We start from the raw sequence: 20,941 nt of genomic DNA on the forward strand, positions 1-20,941 counted from the left end.
CCCCACCCGTCCAACAAAGTGAGGGAACCCTTGCCTATTTGACACCACACCCGGGCGCCGGTGTGACGCGTCGCTTTTGGGCGACGACCTAGCAACCCTTGCCCATTTATCACTGCCTCCAGGCCTAGAGAGTACAATGCGTCGCTCAGTAGGGAACGCCCCAACGAAATTCTCATATTGGTTCATTTTCATAGGGTATGACTAAGTTTTTATGTTGGCTGTCACAGGCCTACCGCAACCCTCCTCCTTTATACGAGCATGAGACCGGCAGTGTATAACTAAACAGTTATACTTGATGTGAATGATTTAAATTATTTGAATGTATTATAATTTATGCAACGAATGATTTGAATTATTGCAATACTTGATGTGAATTATTTGAATGCATTGTAATACTTGATGCGAATGATTTGAATGCATTCTAATGCTTGATGTGAATGACTTGAATGCATTGCAGTACCTGATATGAATGATTTGAATTATTGTAATACTTGATGCGAATGACTTGAATGTATTGTAATACTTGATGTGAATTATTTGAATATATTGTATGACATATGTTATTTGTTAGAATATGGTTCGTGGAGGTTATAGTGGTCGCTCATCCAGTAGTAGTCAGGCCCAACCTTCATCTTCACGGGCTCCTGTGATACGTATATTGATTAACTAATTGGATGCTTGATTACTTCAAATGCACATTCTGAGAACTTCTAATGTATTTTTTTACAGATGATGTTTCGCCTATACATGACCCACCTACACCAGTTGATCACACAAGTCAGGAGCCAACACAGGAAGCAAGGTCTTCTCAGTCTAGCGCAAGAAGACTCATTCGAATAGTGTATATCGATAATCGACCGTAAGTATTTTATTTTCAATTATTGCATATCTTATAAATATTTTATATTGATATTTACTATGTAACAATTCATGTGCAGCACGAGGTTTGAGCCACAAGAAGTAGTACGGGAGATTAGGAATTCACTTCTTCAACATCTACCAGGACCGGTTGCTCAATGGAAAGAGTACCCAAAGAAGGTGTTAGACAGATTGTGGTCCTCATTCATGGTATACAGTTGTTCCTCATAGTTAATGCGTTTCATATTTAATTTTTTTAAGTAATGTCTACTAACTTTCTGAAAATATTTGTAGGCTTCGAATCGCTTCGCAACTACAGTGGAAGAAAATGATGCAAGGAAGGTGTGGCAGAAGGTGGCTGCCAATCGATTTACAGACATGTTGCACACTATGAAGACTGCAGCAAAAAAAGCATCTGACGTATAAGATGATCCACTACAGTGGAAGGGCCATGGCCCTATTACTATCAGGAGAGATTACTAGAATGAAATGTGCGATAAGTGGGCGGGAAATGCATTTAGAAATCGCTCTGCGAAGGCTGCACAAAATCGAGCAAAAATGCCTGAAGCCCATCTACACACAGGTGGATTTAAGACATTTGGGATCCACCTGAAGAAAATGGTAATTCATCAATATATAATATTAATTTGATAAGTATTGTTGCAAACTTGTGTACTAAATCTTTTGTCATTTAACTTCGCATGAAACAAAAAAAAGAGGCATTGTACCATATAAGGATGTGTTTGTTTAAACACATAAACGGAAGACCATGGGAGTCTTCGTATCAGAGAAGGCGAGAACAACAATGGTATGTATTTATTCTATTAATAATCATTGCAATATGCAAGTTATCATAATGTTATCATTAATTATTAATGCATACTTTAAACATTATTTTGTAGGAGGCATATGAGCAACAGATGGTAAAGCGATATGGCGATGACGCTACTCAGCATCCATCATTTGATCCTGCAGCATGGGTGATTGCAGCAGGTGAACCCAAAAAAGGTCGCGTGTTCGGGTTTTAGAGTAATCTGAACACTTCACCAATTATTGCTTCTTCCAGTTACGGCTCACAGGCTACTTTCGCCGACATAAGCTCCAAGCAGCAGTCTATTCTTTTCGGTGATGATGTACACCAGATCATTAAGGACACAATGAATGACTACTTCCATGACACTGTCGCCCCCTTTCTCCGAGATGAGATCACCAGTATTGTGTTGAATAGAGGATCTTCGATTGCAGGTCCCTCTCAGGTATAATCACATATTCAGTTTTTTGACTGCCTTAGCACACATATGAGCATGATAGAATCACATATATAACTTTTTGCCTGCCTTAGAGCACATATGAGCATGATAGAATCACATATAGAGTTTTTTTATTGCTTTAGAGCACATATGAGTATGCTATAATCACATATAGAGTTTTTTTATTGCCTTAGAGCACATATGAGCATGCTATAATCACATATAAAGTTTTTTGTCTGCCTTAGAGCACATATGAGCATGCTATAATCACATATTCAATTTTTTGACTGCTTAAGAACACATATGAGCATGATAGAATCACATATAAAGTTTTTTTGACTGCCTTAGAACACATATGAGCATGCTATAATCACATATTCAGTTTTTTTACTGCCTAAGAACACATATGAGCATGTTATAATCACATATTCAGTTTTTTGACTACCTTAAAACACATATGAGCATGCCAAAATCACATATAGAGTTTTTTTATTGCCTTAGAACATATATCATTTATTATAGAATCACATATAAATTTTTTTGCTTTGCCTGCATTAGAGCACATATGAGCATGCTATAATCACATATTCAATTTTTTGACTGCCTTAGCACACATACGAGCATGATCGAATCACATATATAGCTTTTTTCCTACCTTAAAGCACATCTGAGCATGGTAGAATCACATATAGAGTTTTTCTAACTGCCTTAGAACAAATATGAACATGCTATAATCACATATTCAATTTTTTGACTGCCTTAGCACACATATGAGCATGATAGAATCACATATATAACTTTTTGCCTGCCTTAGAGCACATATGAGCATGATAGAATCACATATAGAGTTTTTTTATTGCCTTAGAACACACATGAGCACATGATAGAATCACATATAGTGTGTAATTTATTTCATTATATTTTGTTTATCAATACTGACTGTTCTTTTCTTATGTAGGTTGCTAGCGATAATCAGCGTAGCGAAGCTGAAGGGACAGATAAAGGCAATGAACAAGAAGACGCACAAAATCTTGGCGATGATTAGAGAACTGTGTTGAAGAAGTTCTATTTTTTTATGTTTCCTAATTGTAATTGTTGAATTGTAAATAATTAAACTTGTTAATTTTAAGGTGGAACGATTAATTATTGTAGATTCCTTTTATATGGAATTTTTTAGTGTAGTTTGTTTTTTATTTACAGGAAATATAAATTGTACAGGAAATATAAATTGTACCATTCTCGGTATTTAATTTTCAAATAATTTTTGTTTATTTTTTTTCGTTTTTGCGACGGATTAGCGACGGAAACATTTGTCGGTATGTATATAAATCTAGCGACGTCTTAGCGACGGACGTAAATCCGTCGCCAAGCCGAGGTCGTCGTTTAGTACCGACGGATTGACGACGGAATAAAGCGCTCGTTAGTCCATCGCAATTAGCGACGGACCTGGCGATGGATTTATTCTGTCGCCAGTTAGCGTCGAAAAATTCGCGACGTAAGCATACTGTCGCCTCGTCGTCACTAATTCGTCGCTATGCTTGTTAACGATGGAATAACGACGGAATGTGGTTGTCGCTAACCTACTGCTTTGTTGTGGTGAGTGACCACCAAGGTTTCTCAACTTTTAGGAAGGGAACTAAGAAGTAACAAAGCTTGCAACTCATCATCAAAGGTAATTTTCATGGTGGACAAGTGATTCACAATGCTCTTAATCTCATTCAAATGTTCTGCAATAGAGGTGCTTTCTTTATATTTGAGATTCACAAGCTTTCAAAATAGTAAAACTTTATTTACTGTCGTCTTTCTATCATAAAGACTCTTCAATTTAGTCCAAAGATCATATGCTGAATTTTCAATAGAGACATGATGAAAAACACTATCATTAATCCATTGTCGAATGAAATCGACAGCTTTTCGGTCTAGCTTTTTCCTCTCATCATCTTTCATCTCTTTTAGTTCGCCTCTATCACCCTCTATGGGCCCATCCAAATCTTTACAAACCAAAAGATCTTCCATTTTTATTTTTCAAGTCATCCAATTTGTGTCATTCAAACTAATCATACGTCCAACATTGCTTTCAATCATTTTCACGCACAAAATACAACGAATAGGAACTGGATTAACCTTGCTTTGATACCAGATGTTGAGAAAAACAGGCTTTCTCCCAAGTGAAAATCAATGAAAGTAATATAAATATGACGGTAGAAAATAAAAGAAATACACAAAGATTTACGTGGTTCCCTCAAACTGAGGTACGTCCACGTCGACCAATAGGTCAGCACCTTCCACTGTCTCCAAACAGAATTACAAAGTAGCTAAAAAGCATAAGCCTTACAAACACATAAAGGTGTAACAAAAAACAAGAGGAAATACCTCACCGAATGTTCTGAAGAACCCACCGCACAAAGCAACTCCAAAAAAAGTAAAAACCTCACACACACCTTTTACTAGCCGAACCATCCGACTCTAAATAGAGAACGTGATTCACATTTAATGAGGAAGCCGAAGCACCATCTTATAAATCGCTATGCAGCTTAAGCATCATCCCGCAAATCGCTATTCAGTGAATTGCCTTGCATCACAAATCGTCATTCAGCTGAAATGCCTTTTATCATAAATCGTCATTCAGCTGAAACGCCTTTCACCACAAATCGCTATCCAGCGAATTGTCTTTCACCAAATCACTATTCAATTGAAGCGTCGATCATCAAATCGCTATTCAGCTGAGGTGCCAACAAATCGCTATTCAGCTGAAGCGCCGACCACAAATCGCTATTCAGTTGAAGCGTCATCCCACAAATCGCTATGCAGCTTAATCGTCATGAATCAACCTTGAGACAATCAAAGGTCGTGCTTGAAAACCCCTGCAATAATGAATATACGCAGTTCCAATGAACATGCCATAAATTATCAATTAACAAAAGATCTACTTTAGCAAACAGATGGGTCCCACAAAGGAGGGAAACCCAACATTCTGCTCATCCATCTTTTCTGGGTTAGATTCATTTCCTTCTTGGCAAACTATGATTTGGGTTTAAAAGGCTATCTCTTTTTTGGTTTATGGGACGATTGCTAGCTCATGGCCTGTGCATGCATGCTTTTATCTTCTGGTATAATATTCTTTCTTTCAATAAGATCCGTTTAAGTCGGGCTCAATAATACCTACATCTAAACCAAGTCTAACCCATTTACATTTGTATGTGTTACTGGTCCCATGTGCATTGGCTTCCTCACTTATTTTTGGTCATCATTTTTAACTTCCTTGATTTTTCTTAATATATTTCAATCACCCACTTGAATGCTGAGATCTCTTTTCCCTTGACGATATAACTTGCTCTATGTTCATTTGCTCTTCAAGTAAATGTTGATTATCCCCCAGCTTGGCTACTCAACAAAAAAAGGCAAATATTTAGGGCGATGAAGCTGCAATTAAATTAATATTTTGTTAAAAATGAATGGTTATAGAGCTATCAGACTTGTCTTTATTGTAAAAATGAAAAGTTTAGGAGGCTTAACTCGTAACTGAGGTAATCTGTAAACGGTCGATAGAAATAAAAAAAAGAAAAAGAAAGAAGGAAAGATATCTCCAATTCACAAAAGGACTGCTCTAATCCGCTAATGTCGAATGCAGATCAGGTTTTGATGACCCGGATCAACTGGCTGGTTCAACAGTTCAAGACCTAACCTACATGGGGCAAGGCTGCAGCTACATATATCATTAGGCCCTTAGGTACAATCCCTATTGGAAGAGCATTTGATTAGTTGAACAAGTTATTTGTCTTGCAGGCTTAACAAAATTCATAGAGGATCTCGGGTGGAATGATATATCTAGATGGTTAACTCTTGTTTAAATCCCATGGGATATATCCCCCAGCCTGCCTAAAAAAAGGAAAACAAATTATACAAGATCTAAGAGATCTAACTCGGGCTCAATGATGCAGTATAGTCAGTATTGGTGGTTTTCTTGCCAATTTATGACCAGGTCTACCGGGTTGGATCTTATCAGACCTGATTATAATTTGGGTCTAAAAGTAAGACACAAAGCCGACCCAATATAATTCAGGTTCGGGTACAACTAAAAAACTGTGGACCTATATGGGTTAACGAGTTTGGGTTGGGTATACATCGGGTTGAGTATAACCGGGTCAGGTCTTTAGTAGACCCATTTTGATTTGGATTGGTTTAAGGTTTGGGTATGGCTGAAAAAATTAGACCCATATAGGTTACCGGGTTCAGTATCAATGGTTTGTGTCTTAATGGGTTCGGATTTCAGCTTGGGTCTTGATACAGTCAGTATTCTATACCTAATTACCCGCTATTAATAAAAAGTATGTAAATCAATATGAAATCACTGTTTATTAAGAAGATTATATGCTAATAAAATAAAAGCTTAATAACTATTATAAATAATGTTAAAATCTGAATATAAAAAGAATATATCCACACCAACCAAACATTTTGTATATGAAGAAAAAAACCTAAATCTGCTCAATCTGACCTCATGAATATATTGTATAGGGTTTGTTTGTTTGTTAGAGATCACTACAAGAATTTTGCGGATTAGCGACGGATGCTATTCGAAGATAATCCATCGCTAATTTGTTTAGTGACGGATTGGCGATGGCTTAAAAATGGATAGCGTCCGTCGTAATTTCCTGGTCACTAATTAGCGATAGAACTGATTTGTCGCTAATTCGCGATGGATTAGCAAATTTCATGATTCGCCGCTAAATTAGCACTGATTTGCTTTTGCGACAGATACATATCAGTCGATAATCCTTTGCTAAAATTTAACGATGAATATGTATCTGTTGCTAATATCCATCGTGAATTTAGCGACGGATTACATTCCATCGCAAAACATTGGTTGATTCAGTTTTTTGAGATAGATAAATATTTGTCCCTAATCCGTCGCTAAATTCACAATGGATATTAGCGACGGATAATATCCATTGCTAATCCGTCACAAATTTAAAAAAAAAAATAAAAAATATTTGTATTTAACACTCAAGTGGATATTGACCGTGAAGAAGATCTGGCAACTCGAAAGAGTTCAAGGAAAAGAATTCCTCGTCGGAGATTCCAAATCGAAGGAGAAGTTTTTGTGGTCATGCCCCAAGATGATAAAATACCTAAGAGTGTTAGAGATACTCTATCTTATTTTAAGAGAGATGAATGGCGTAAGGCAATGGAAGAGCAAATGAAATCTATGGCATCCAATGAGGTCTGAAATCTTGTTAATCTTTCAAAAGGAAGAAAACCTATTGGGAGCAAATGAGTTCTCAATATTAAGAGGAATGCTGATGGATCTATCGAGCGATACAAAGCATGTTTGGTTGCTAAAGGATACACACAAATGGCAGGGATAGACTGTGAGGAGACATTCTCTCCTGTGGTCAAATTGACCGCTATTTGCTTTTTGTTAGCCATAGTATCATATATGAATTTAGAATTACACCAAATGGACGTTAAGACTGCATTCCTAAATGAAAAACTAGATGAAGAAATATATATGGAACAACCCGAGAGGTTTGTTACTGCTGGATTTGAGTGCAAAGTATGCAAGCTCAAATGATCCATTTATGGATTGAAGCAGTCATTCAGACAGTGGTATTTAAGGTTTCATGAGACCATCATGAGCAATGACTTTGCCATGATTGATGAGGATCACTATGTTTATCTTAAGCGTCAAGATCCAAAATTTGTAATTCTAACTCTATATGTGGATGATATTTTATTGGCTAGTAATCATTAAGAGTTTCTGAAAACCATTAAAGAATAGTTGTCTATTCATTTTGAAATGAAAGACATGGGTGAAGCATGCTTTATGATGGGCATAGAGATTAAAAGAGATCGTTCAAAAAGACTTCTTTCTCTTTCACAAGAGTCATATATAAAGGTCTTAAAACAATTTCATATGCAAGATTGTAAACCCATAGATACTCTGATTGCAAAAGAGAATGATTTAAGTCTTAAAGTGTGTCCAAAGGAATCAAAAGAAATAGAAGCTATGTCCAAAGTCCCTTACTTCAGTGCAGTAGGCAGCCTAATGTACCTAATGATGTGCACCCAACCCGACAAATGTTATGTAGTAGGGTTGGTGAGTAGATATCAAACTAATCCAGGACAAGCACATTGGAAGGCTGTCAAGAGGATTATGCGATATCTTAAAGGCACATCGGATTCAGTTCTTTGTTACCATGATGGTAGCATGTGTATAGTAGGCTATACGGATGCAGATTGGGGCGGGAACCCTGATGAGCATAAGTCTACGTCTGGTTATGTGTTCTTGATGAACAATGGTGTTATATCTTGGTGTAGCAAGAAACAAACGTGTGTAGCTGATGCAGTGGAAGAAGGATCGAAGCTTCACATTAATGGGTGTCGCATCTACCGAGAACCGAAACGCGCTTGCTTGATGGTTGGCGATGTTGGTGCTCTTTGAAACAACGATGGAATGGATGTTGTCTACTCTAGGGATGACGTTGATGTTGATTCTCCAATGCACGAGTAGTTGTGCAACAGCAAATAACTTAATGGAAACGCTGACACAAGGCACCGGATCAATCGATTCGGTTAATAATTTATTATTTGTTGAGAAAGACTACAACGAGTCAAGACAACGTAACCAGCAAGAAAAAATGGAAAAGTGTTGTATCAACTGGCAAGCAAACAAATAACATAAATGCAGTAGCCAAAAGGTTGTTGCTGACATGAAACTGAAACAAGCAATGAAGAAAAACCAATAGGAAAGAAAAGAAGGCATTGACAAAAACCAAGGACTGACAGAGGAATAATAAAATATTCAGACTGAGAAAATGAATCAACACAAAATGACAAGAAACCATAAAGGACATGCGGCTGAAGGAAAGGAATAACAAAGAAAACTAAAAAAAAGAAAACCAAAAGGCTGCGCTGAAACTTTTTTCAATTCCCTCTTTCACGAAACCCTAGGCAGCTTATTTAAAAGGATTCAACTAGACTCGGGTCTCGGGTTCGGACCTGGACCCGAAACAACATCTGCGTGTTGTTGGGTCTGTGATGCCTGGGTCTGCTCTGCATCATTCTCCCCGGGTTGGGAAGAAGTCGGCTCTGACGACTGATCTTCTCCACAGTAAGCATATAGATCAGACACATCGAAGATAGGTGCTTCCATTTAAATATGTGATCTACTCCTAACTCTGCAAACTTACCAATGACCACATCTTTAGCTTGCAAGTTGGCACCAATAAATGGGAATCCATCATCAGCAAAGTTGGCCACCCTACCATACCCGCGGAGTGTTTTTCCAAAATCTACCACCCTTTTCATTTTGCAATGCTTCCCTATCTCCTTCACAATGTCAACTTCATATGTATAATTTCTGATATGCTAAGCCCGGAGCATGCCACGTTGTAATGAGGCTTGCTTCAATACCAAAGAGATTTCTTGAATGTCGCCAAGATGAACATTTTCAAGTCGGTCAGCTAGTTCGGGTTTACTTGCATCCCGAGCGTTTTCCCGTAGGCACCTATGGCAAGTTGAGTCCTAAGAAGTATGGTCCTTTGAAGATCCTTCGGCGATTGGATTTGAATGCCTACCTCCTTGAGCTGCCCGATGATTGACATATTTCACTTATTTTCAACATATCTGATCTATATGCTTATTGTGGAGACAACAAGTCGTCAGAGTCGACTTCTTCCCAACCAGAGAAGATTGATGCAAGGCAGGACCCAATTGGATCCATCGTGCCACCCGATCCACCACAAAGGGCAGACGATCGGACCCACGTGTCTGATCCTATCATAGGTACAAAGTCATGATGCAGGGATGTACCTCTGTGCACCTACTCCAGGCGTGGTCCAGTTCAAACATCACAGAGCCAGCAGTCAACTGAAGCCGACCTGAATCGCGATTCGGGTCCAAGGCTGGACCCGCGACCCGGGTCCAACAACAGTCTTTAAAAATCCTTTCCTAGGGTTTCGTGAGATACAAAATATTGATTTCTTGGCAGCAGCCTTGTCATTTTCAACATTTTTTCTTTCTTTACCTATTGTCTCATTCCCTTTTACATTGTTTTGTTCAATTTCATTTATCGTTCAGCAACTGTTATTTGTTCATTGAAGTTCACTATTGCAATAAAAGGAAGATTAGCACAGTCACCATCATTTTGGGTGACTGTTTCTCTTATTTATGCCCATTGTACGATCGTGAAGGTGTATCTCCTCATCCAGCCAGCAGATACATTGCAGTCGACCATCCCACTACATCAGTAGCCTTGTCCACAATGGAAGCTGAATTTGTTGTAGGCTCGTTGGCAGTGCAGGAATGTGTTTGGTTAAGGAGATTCATCAAACATTTGGGAGTCACTTCTGATGCAAAACTACCAGTGACTTTATTCTGTGATAATCAAGCAACAATTGTGTTTGCCAAATATCCCAAGTTTCACGGTAGAACCAAACATATCGACACGAGATGCAAGTATATGCGTGATATTGTATCTAAAGGCAAGGTTGCCTTGGCATATATTAATACCCAAGATATGGTGGCAGATCCCTTTACTAAGCCGATTTATAGGGATTTTTATGTTAAGCATGTAAAATCTATGGGTATTTGTAAGATTTGATATGCTAATGTTATTTATATTTTTCTTTCTATGATTATTGTATAGCATGTTGCACATCTATATGAGTATGCTACCAGGTTTAAGATAAATCTTCTCACACAGATTTATCGCCTCAAACGCTGCTTGTGAGCGAGATGAGATAAAATATAACAAAATCCAGGGTTGCTAAATTAAGTTGCATGTCGGATTTTGGTGATATCATGTGTTAATAACTCAAAAGAGTGGGAGTACAATGAGTTATGATATTCACCATATATACGTATATGGGATATATTGCCCTAACTGGGTTAGGATGAGGTCTCGTGTATATTTAACTATATGGAGAAACTCACATTGCTATCTAAATGTCAAGGGTAACCTGGTTGACCAGATCTAAAGACTTGGATAAACATTGCATGGAAATGTGCATCCTGAAGGACTCAAGTTAGTTTCTCGAGGAGGAACTGAACTAGTAAAGATCTGTACGACAAAGAATTTATGGTGTATGCATACATTCACTAGAGTGAGATAGTCTTGCCGTAATACGTGAGTCATACCACGTATGTCACACCATAATTATAAGTTGACCACAAAAGAAAATGAAGAATGATCCCTGCTTCTTCATTGTGTGAGTCCTTAATATATATATATACTTTGGTGTCCTTATTGACTTTTGACCTTATTTTAAAGAGAAAGATGAGTGTTGCTACTTTAGCATGTTGCTTAAAGCTACGTCTGATCTGGTCTAAAAGGATATGTCTGGGAAAGCAACTTATCTTGATTTAAAGAATGAGTGTTGGAAAGGACGATCATTTGACATTTTCAGATTATTCATATGTTAAAAGCTAGCTTATTTTACCACATCCTGGAGATATTGGGTTTATGATTAAACATGTGACATAATGGAAGGCCTTGTCTGGCATAGCTTGGCACTATATATATGTGCAAAGGGATTCAATATGCTAGAATGTGAAAAATGTATTTGATCTAGGACACAGTGAGCTTCTCACCTAGCTTGTGCAGATATACCTTGTGTTATCTTATTTTTGCAGGTTTAGGTTATTATGTTACACTAACTGGTACATAATATGCCTCCACTCCCTAAGCTCACGGGTCGCACGGTGCATTTGCCAGTATGAATACCCGATGTTACACTACAACAAAGCAGTAGATTAGCGACGACCACATTCCATCGCTAATCCGTCGCTAATCCGTCGCTAACATGGGTAGTGACGGATTAGCGACAACGAGGCGACAGTATGCTTACGTCGCGAATATTTCGACGGTAACTGGCGACGGAATTATTCCGTCGCCAGGTCTGTCGCTAATTGCGACGGAATAACGAGCACTATATTCCGTCGCCAATCCGACGGTACTAAACGGCGACCACGGCTTGGCGACAGATTTACTTCCGTCGCTATGCCGTCGCTAGATTAATATGAATAGCGACGGATGGTTCCGTCGCTAATCTGTCGCAAACACGAAAAAAAATTTAAAAAAATTTATTTGAAAATTAAATACCGAGAACTGTACAATTTATATTTCTTGTACAATTTATATTTCCTATAAATAAAAAACAAACCACACAAAAAATTTCATATAACAAGAATCTACAACAATTAATCGTTTCACCTTAAAATTAACAAGTTTAATTATTTACAATTCAACAATTACAATTAGGAAATATAAAAAAATAGAACTTCTTCAACACAGCTCTCTAATCATCGCCAAGATTTTGTGCGTCTTCTTGTTCATTGTCTTTATCTGTCCCTTCAGCTCCACTACGCTGATTATCGCTAGCAGCCTACATAAGAAAAGAACAGTCAGTATTGATAAACAAAATATAATGAAATAAATTACACACTATATGTGATTCTATCATGTGCTCATGTGTGATCTAAGGCAATAAAAAAACTCTATATGTGATTCTATCATGCTCATATGTGCTCTAAGGCAGACAAAAAGTTATATATATATGTGATTCTATTATGCTCATATGTGTGCTAAGGCAGTCAAAAAATTGAATATGTGATTATAGCATGTTCATATGTGTTCTAAGGCATCTAGAAAAACTCTATATGTGATTCTACCATGCTCAGATGTGCTTTAAGGCAGGCAAAAAACTATATATGTGATTCGATCATGCTCGTATGTGTGCTAAGGCAGTCAAAAAATTGAATATGTGATAATAGCATGCTCATATGTGCTCTAAGGCAGGCAAAGCAAAAAAAATTATATGTGATTCTATCATAAATGATATATGTTCTAAGGCAGTAAAAAAACTCTATATGTGATTTGTGCATGCTCATATATGTTCTAAGGCAGTCAAAAAACTGAATATGTGATTATAACATGCTCATATGTGTTCTTAGGCAGTCAAAAAACTGAATATGTGATTATAGCATGCTCATATGTGTTCTAATGCAATCAAAAAAACTTTATATGTGATTCTATCATGCTCATATGCGTTCTTAGGCAGTCAAAAAACTGAATATGTGATTATAACATTCTCATATGTGCTATAAGGCAGGAAAAAAATTTTATATGTGATTATAGCATGCTCATATGTGGTCTAAGGCAATAAAAAAACTCTATATGTTATTATAGCATGCTCATATGTGCTCTAAGGCAGGCAAAAAACTCTATATGTGATTCTATCATGTTCACATGTGCTCTAAGGCAGGCAAAAAGTTATATATGTGATTCAATTATGCTCATATGTGTTCTAAGGCAGGCAAAAAAACTTTATATGTGATTATAGCATGCTCATATGTGCTTTAAGGCAATAAAAAAACTCTATATGTTATTATAGCATGCTCATATGTGCTCTAAGGCAGGCAAAAAACTTTATATGTGATTCTATCATGCTCATATGTGCTCTAAGGCAGGCAAAAAGTTATATATGTGATTCGATTATGCTCATATGTGTTCTAAGGCAGGCAAAAAAACTTTATATGTGATTATAGCATGCTCATATGTGCTCTAAGGCAATAAAAAAACTCTATATGTTATTATAGCATGCTCATATGTGCTCTAAGGCAATAAAAAAACTCTATATGTTAGTATAGCATGCTCATATGTGTGCTAAGGCAGTCAAAAAACTGAATATGTGATTATAATATGCTCATATGTGTTCTTAGGCAGTCAAAAAACTGAATATGTGATTATAGCATGCTTATATGTGTTCTAATGCAGTCAAAAAAACTTTATATGTGATTCTATCATGCTCATATGTGTTCTTAGGCAGGCAAAAAAACTTTATATGTGATTATAGCATGCTCATATGTGCTCTAAGGCAATAAAAAAACTCTATATGTTATTATAGGATGCTCATATGTGCTCTAAGGCAGTCAAAAAACTGAATATGTGATTATAACATGCTCATATGTGTTCTTAGGTAGGCAAAAAGTTATATATGTGATTCAATTATGCTCATATGTATTCTAAGGCAGACAAAAAATTCAATATGTGATTATACCTGAGAGGGACCTGGAATCGAAGATCACCTTTCCAGAACAGCGGCCTTGATCTCAATTCGGAGAAAGGGGGCGACGGTGTATTGGAAGTAGTTATTCAGTGATTCATTAACGATCTGGCGTACATCATCACCGGAAAGAATAGTCGGCTGCTTGGAGCTTATGTCGGCGCAAGAAGTCGGTGAGCCGTAACTGGAAGAACCAATAACTAGTGAAGTGTTCATATTACTCCCAAACCCGAACACGCGACCTTTTTTGGGTTCACCTGCTGCAGTCACCCATGCTGTAGGATCAAATGATGGATGTTGAGTAGCGTCATCGTCATATCGCTCTACCATCTGTTGCTCATATGCCTCCTACAAAATAATGTTTAAAGTATTCATTAATAATTAATGATAACATTATAATAACTTGCATATATATTGCAATGATTATTAATAGAATTAATACATACCGTTGTCGTTCTCGCCTTCTCTGATACGAAGACTCCCGTGGTCTTCCGTTTATGTGTTTCTACAAACACATCCTTATATGGTACACTGCCTCCTTTTTCTGCTTCCTGCGAAGTTAAATAACAAAAGATTTAGTACACAAGTTTGCAACAATACTTATAAAATTAATATTATATATTAATGAGTTACCATTTTCTTCAAGTGGCTCCCAAATGTCCTAGATTCACCTGTGTGTAGATGGGCTTCGGGCATCTTCGATCAATTTTGTGCAGCCTTCGCAGAGCGATTTCTAAATGCATCTCCCGCCCACTTATCGCATATTTCATCCCAGTAATCTCTCCTGATAGTAATAGGACCATGGCCCTTCCACAGTAATGGATCATCTACTACGCCAGATGCTTTTTTTGCTGCAGTCTTCATAGTGTGCAGCATGTCTGCAAATCGATTGACAGCCACCTTCTGTCACACCTTCCTTGCATCATTTTCTTCCACCGTAGTTGCGAAGTGATTCGAAGCTTACAAATATTTTCAGAAAGTTAGTAGACATTGCTTAAATAAATTAAATATGAAACACATTAACTATGAGGAACAACTGTATACCATGAATGACGACCACAATCTGTCTAACACCTCCTTTGGGTACTCTTTCCATTGAGCAACTGGTCCTGGTAGATGTTGAAGAAGTGAATTCCTAATCTCCCGTACTACTTCTTGTGGCTCAAACCTCGTGCTGCACATGAATTGTTACACAGTAAATATCAATATAAAATATTTAAAAGATATGCAATAATTGAAAACAAAATACTTACGGTCGATTATCGATATACACTATTCGAATGAGTCTTCTTGTGTCAGCCTGAGAAGACCATGTTTCCTGTGTTGGCTGTTGACTTGTGTGATCAACTGGTGTAGGTGGGTCGTGTACAGGCGCAACATCATCTGTAAAAAAATACATTAGAAATTCTCAGAATGCGCATTTGAACTAATCAAGCATCCAATTAGTTATATGATATACCTATCACAGGAGCCCGTGAAGATGAAGGCTGAGTCTGGCTACCACTGGATGAACGACCACTATAACCTCCATGAACCATATTCTAACAAATAACATATGTCATACAATACATTCAAATAATTCACATCAAGTATTACAATGCATTCAAGTCATTCACATCAAGCATTGCAATGCATTCAAATAATTCAAATCATTCACATCAAGTATTGCACTAATTCAAATCATTCGTTGCATAAATTATAATACATTCAAATAATTGAAATCATTCACATCAAGTATTACAATGCATTCGAATCATTCGTATCAAGTATTACAATACATTCAAATAAAATTTTTAATCATTCACACCAAGTATTGCAATACAACTCACATCAAGTACTGCAATGCATTTAAATAGAGGTTTGTAGTATAAGATTTTGCTCACTAGCTTGAGAATTCTTCCTCGTCACTAGTTTGACTTTCTTCTTCTTCTTCTTCTTCTTCTTCATTGTTTGCCCATCCACTTGGTACATCATTTGGATCACATTCCTCTATGAATGTTTCATCGGCCAATGGAGATATGACATGCATATCATGCGCAACATCGTGACCATAAGCGAAATCATAGACATCATCTGATTGATAGTAATCGCTGTCTTCAGCTAACTCATCTTCCTGTAACTGATCATACTCGGGGTATAGTTTGGATTTCACCTTGTAAACTGCCCACCATTCATTTCTATCTAACTTTTTTATACTCGGATATGAAGTATAATAAACTTGTTGAGCTTGCGAGGCTAATATGAATGATTCATATGTTCCAAACCTGGATTTATGATTCACCTCCACAATGCCTAAAGCTTTGTCGAGTCTTGTTGCAGTTGGATCAAACCAATGACACTTGAATATCGTAACTCTGTTATTCATGCCTAAGTAAGTCAACTCCATTATTTCCTCTATAACACCGTAGTAATCATGTTCATTTTCATCGTAGCTGCTACCCTTGACACACACGCCACTATTTATCATTGATTTGTTTATACCGTAGTCTTTTGTATGGAATCGATAACCATTTACGATATACCCGTTGTAGCATTGCACAACTTTGGTCGGACCATTTTCTAAATCACATATTCCTTGATCTTTAACATCACCATGGCGAACCTACGCACAGACATAAACAATGATTGTGATCACGATCAATTAAGTAACTTAGTGTTGTTTATAAGTACAAAATTTATGTTAGCTTCTTTACCAACTGTTTCAACCACTCCACAAACTTAGTTTCACGTTCTTTTTGTACTTCTGCATCAGTGAGATGTGAAACTTCGCTTTGCAACTCCAGATCAAATCGTCTGCAAACCACAAATACTTATATTACCGAGCCATGTATCCACATATAGAACATAAAAGAATTTATAATTGAGTTGCATATACATATACTTACTCGATGTATGGGTCGATCGCTGAGCAATTAAAAAGAATATACATGTGTGCTGCATCTTGCTCTCGATCTGTCAATAGCCTTGATCGGCAACTACCAAATGCATGCCCAAGTGGTTGAAATATCGACAGCTTGTCAGCTACAGTTACTTGTTCTCCATCATCGTTACGGGGCGGGCATGTGTAACGTGTTGGAATATGAGGTTCGAAGTACATAGATGAGAAATTTGAAATCTCTTCTAAAGTGTACGCCTCACAAATAGAGCCTTTTACTCTGGCTTTATTACGAACCTTTTTTTTTAGGTCGACATGCATCTGACAATAATATACATTTCAAATTTTAAATATCTGTCATTAAAGAGACAAATATAAAAAAACATATACCTTTCAAATGGGTACATCCATCGATATTGCACAGGGCCACCAACCCTTAGTTCATATGGAAGATGTATGATCAAATGTTCCATAACATCGAAAAATGCTGGCGGAAATATCTTTTCTAGCAGACAAACAGTGGTGATGACAGAGTCCTCGAGATTCTTTACATCTGATACAACGACCTCCGATGCACACAATATTCTGAAAAATCCGCTCAACTCAGACAATACCCCCCATATAGGTTTGTCTAACATATCATCGAATGCTAGGGGTATCAATCGTTGCATAAAGATATGACAATCATGGCTCTTCAACCCATATAACTGTCCATCGTCAATCTTCACAGCCCGAGCAATGTTAGAGACATATCCATCTGAAAATATCAGTTGTCTCAACCATTGACATACATGTTTTATTTGATAAGGTTCGAGCACGTACTTCACCTTAGATTTCAGTACTTTGCCATTATACTCTTTGAGTTCTAATTCTGGTCTTTTACATATTAATTTTAAATCTATACGGGCCTTCGGATTATCCTTCGTTTTTTCTTTAATATTCATTACTGTATTGAACACATTATCAAACACATTTTTCTCTACATGCATCACATCCAAATTATGTTGTATCAATAGGGTTGGCCAATACGGTAGTTCCCAAAAAATAGATTTTTTCGTCCAATTGTGATCCTTCCCAAATCCACAGAAGGGTGTAGGACTGCGGGCATCTGTTAATACATCTGGAAAGTATCGCAATCTTCTTAGAATCTCTATGCCGGACAATCTTGAGGATGGACCTTCAGTTTCAGTTGTGCCTGCTTTAAATGCATTCTTTTGACGTCGGAACGGATGATCGCTGGGTAGAAATCGACGATGGCACTCAAACCAGCAAGACTTCCTTCCATGCCTCAATCTAAAAGCTTTGGAATCCTTCATGTAGTACGGACAAGCCAACCTCCCATGTGTGCTCCAACCAGATAACATACCATATGCAGGGAAGTCACTGATTGTTCATAGAACAACGGCCTTCATGTTGAAATTTTGTTTTTTTTTGCATCATACGTGGTAACACCGTCATCCCACAGTACTTTTAGTTCATCAATCAATGGCCTTAGATATACATCAAGATTTTGGCCAGGTGAGGTCGGACCAGGGATCAACAGAGACAAGAAAAGATTTGGACGTTTCATACACAAGCTTGGTGGAAGGTTGTATGGAGTTACAAATACTGGCCAGCATGAGTATGGAGTTGATCTACCCCCAAATGGATTAAATCCATCTGTACATAGACCGAGTCTAACATTTCGCACTTCCATTGGGAAGTTCTGATGAGTACGATCAAAGTGCTTCCAAGCTTCAGCGTCAACAGGATACGTGATCTTGTTTTCATCGTGTCGAACTTTATTTGCATGCCATCTCATGTGTTTAGCTATCCTTGAAGACATATACAATCGTTGCAATCTAGGAGTGATAGGAAAGTAGTGGAGCGACTTGTATGAAACTTCCTTTGATCTCGTGCTACCATTGCCTCTTGTCTTTGGCTTGAACCGAGGATGCCCACATGACGGGCATGATATGTTGTTTTCCTGCTCCTTGAAATACAACATGCAGTGATTTGGACAAGCATCAATCTTTTTGTAACCCCATACCTAGAGCGTTGACCATAACTTTCGCACGATAGAAATTTTGTGACAATTTCTCATCTTTGGGCAACATACTCTTCACAATCATACACAAACGGTCAAAACATGATTGACTCAAATTATACTCGGACTTCAAATTCATTAGTTGAAGAACTGCAGACAAGATAGTGTAACTCTCACAACCGTTCCAAAGTGGCTCATCAGCATCTCTAAGTAAATCATAAAATCTACTAGCTGCATTGTTTGGCGATTCTTCATCTACGACAGTTCTTACATCACTAGAACTCATAGCAGAACCCAGTTCTGTTTCTGCGACATCAAATATCAAATCCGTATATGGATTATCGTGCACCACATTCACCCGTGCATCAAAATCGTTTCTAAATTCTTCTCCATGAAACATCCAGTTCTGATAATCACTCACAAAACCCTTCCTGTATAGGTGATGTCTAACGCTGTGAGGTTTTACAAATCGATTATTCTTACAAATCTTGCAGGGACACCTAATCTGACCTGTAGGATCCACTGTACTGACACTTGCCGTTGCAAATTCAATAAAACTGTCAACACCATCCATATATTCATGCGATAACTCATTGTCCACTATCCTACGGTACATCCATTCACGGTTTGTAGTCATTCTGTCGTATGATGTTACGAATAGTATCCTAACGAATTAAAAGAAAACAATCAGAATGCTACGATGAATAAAATATCAAATTTATCAAGCAATATACTATGTCAAACAATAACAAGAATTTTGATGCATGCATTGATAACTTAATATTTTCATGTGCAAACTATTAATGACACGATACAATCATTTGAAGCATGCTTTTATTATAAAATTTCACATAGAAGTCAAAATCAAATTGAAAGTAACTACATGCAAGCATGGATACAATTACATCAAACATTGCAATACATCGTAATCATTCATATCAAACAAATGGCAAACATGTACCTGCAGCAAACACACTTCAATATCCCACTAACTACTACCATGCTTAACATGGACTCCGTACTCCAAAAATAAGAACACTTCCATATTCATACATTAAAATCATGCTCAGCATGATCTCTTAACTCCAACAAAGCAACCCTAAATATCAACAACTAAGTGAGTGTGTGAACAATAAAGTGTTACATCTAATAAATTAAATAACATGTGATACGCTTGCATCACTTACTCACCACGGGTATTTACCCGATTTGCATTATTTTTGTCACTTACTTACCACAGGTGGCTGAGCACGAGCTGGTTCCGTTGAAAAATCTGCACAAAAAAATGTAGTTTTAAAAAAAATTGCCACAAAAAAAAGGAAGTTGTTCCGGCAAGGGGTCGACTCCCCAGCTGCTCGGGTAGACGGTCGACCCCCTTACGAAACATAGGGGGTTAACTGACCCCCAGCCTTTCCTCCAGCGAGTTGTCCCCCTGTTGGGGTCGACCTGCCGGAAAGGCAGGGGGTCGACCCCCTGCCGGGGTCGACCTGCCGGAAAGGCAGGGGGGTCGACTCCCTGCCGGAAATGCAAGGGGTTAACCCCCTGCCTGTTCCGACATGGGGTTAACCCCCTGCCGGAAAGACAGGGGGGGTCGACCCCCTGCCGGAAAGGCAGGGGGGTCGACCCCCTGCCGGAAACGCAATGGGTTAACCCCCTGCCTGTTCCGGCAAGGGGTTAACCCCCTGCCTGTTCCGGCAAGGGGTTAACCCCCTGCCGGAAAGGCAGGGGGTCGACCCCCCATGCCGAAAACGCAGGGGTTAAACCCCTGCGTTTCCGGCATGGCAGAGGGTTAAACCCCTTGCCTTTACGGTAGGGGGTTTAACCCCTGCTGGAAACGCAGGGGTTAAACCACCTGCGTTTCCGG

The sequence above is a fragment of the Nuphar pumila genome, chromosome 6 (assembly GCF_984573655.1).
Source record: "Nuphar pumila chromosome 6, dmNupPumi1.hap1.1, whole genome shotgun sequence".
Taxonomy (NCBI): domain Eukaryota; kingdom Viridiplantae; phylum Streptophyta; class Magnoliopsida; order Nymphaeales; family Nymphaeaceae; genus Nuphar; species Nuphar pumila.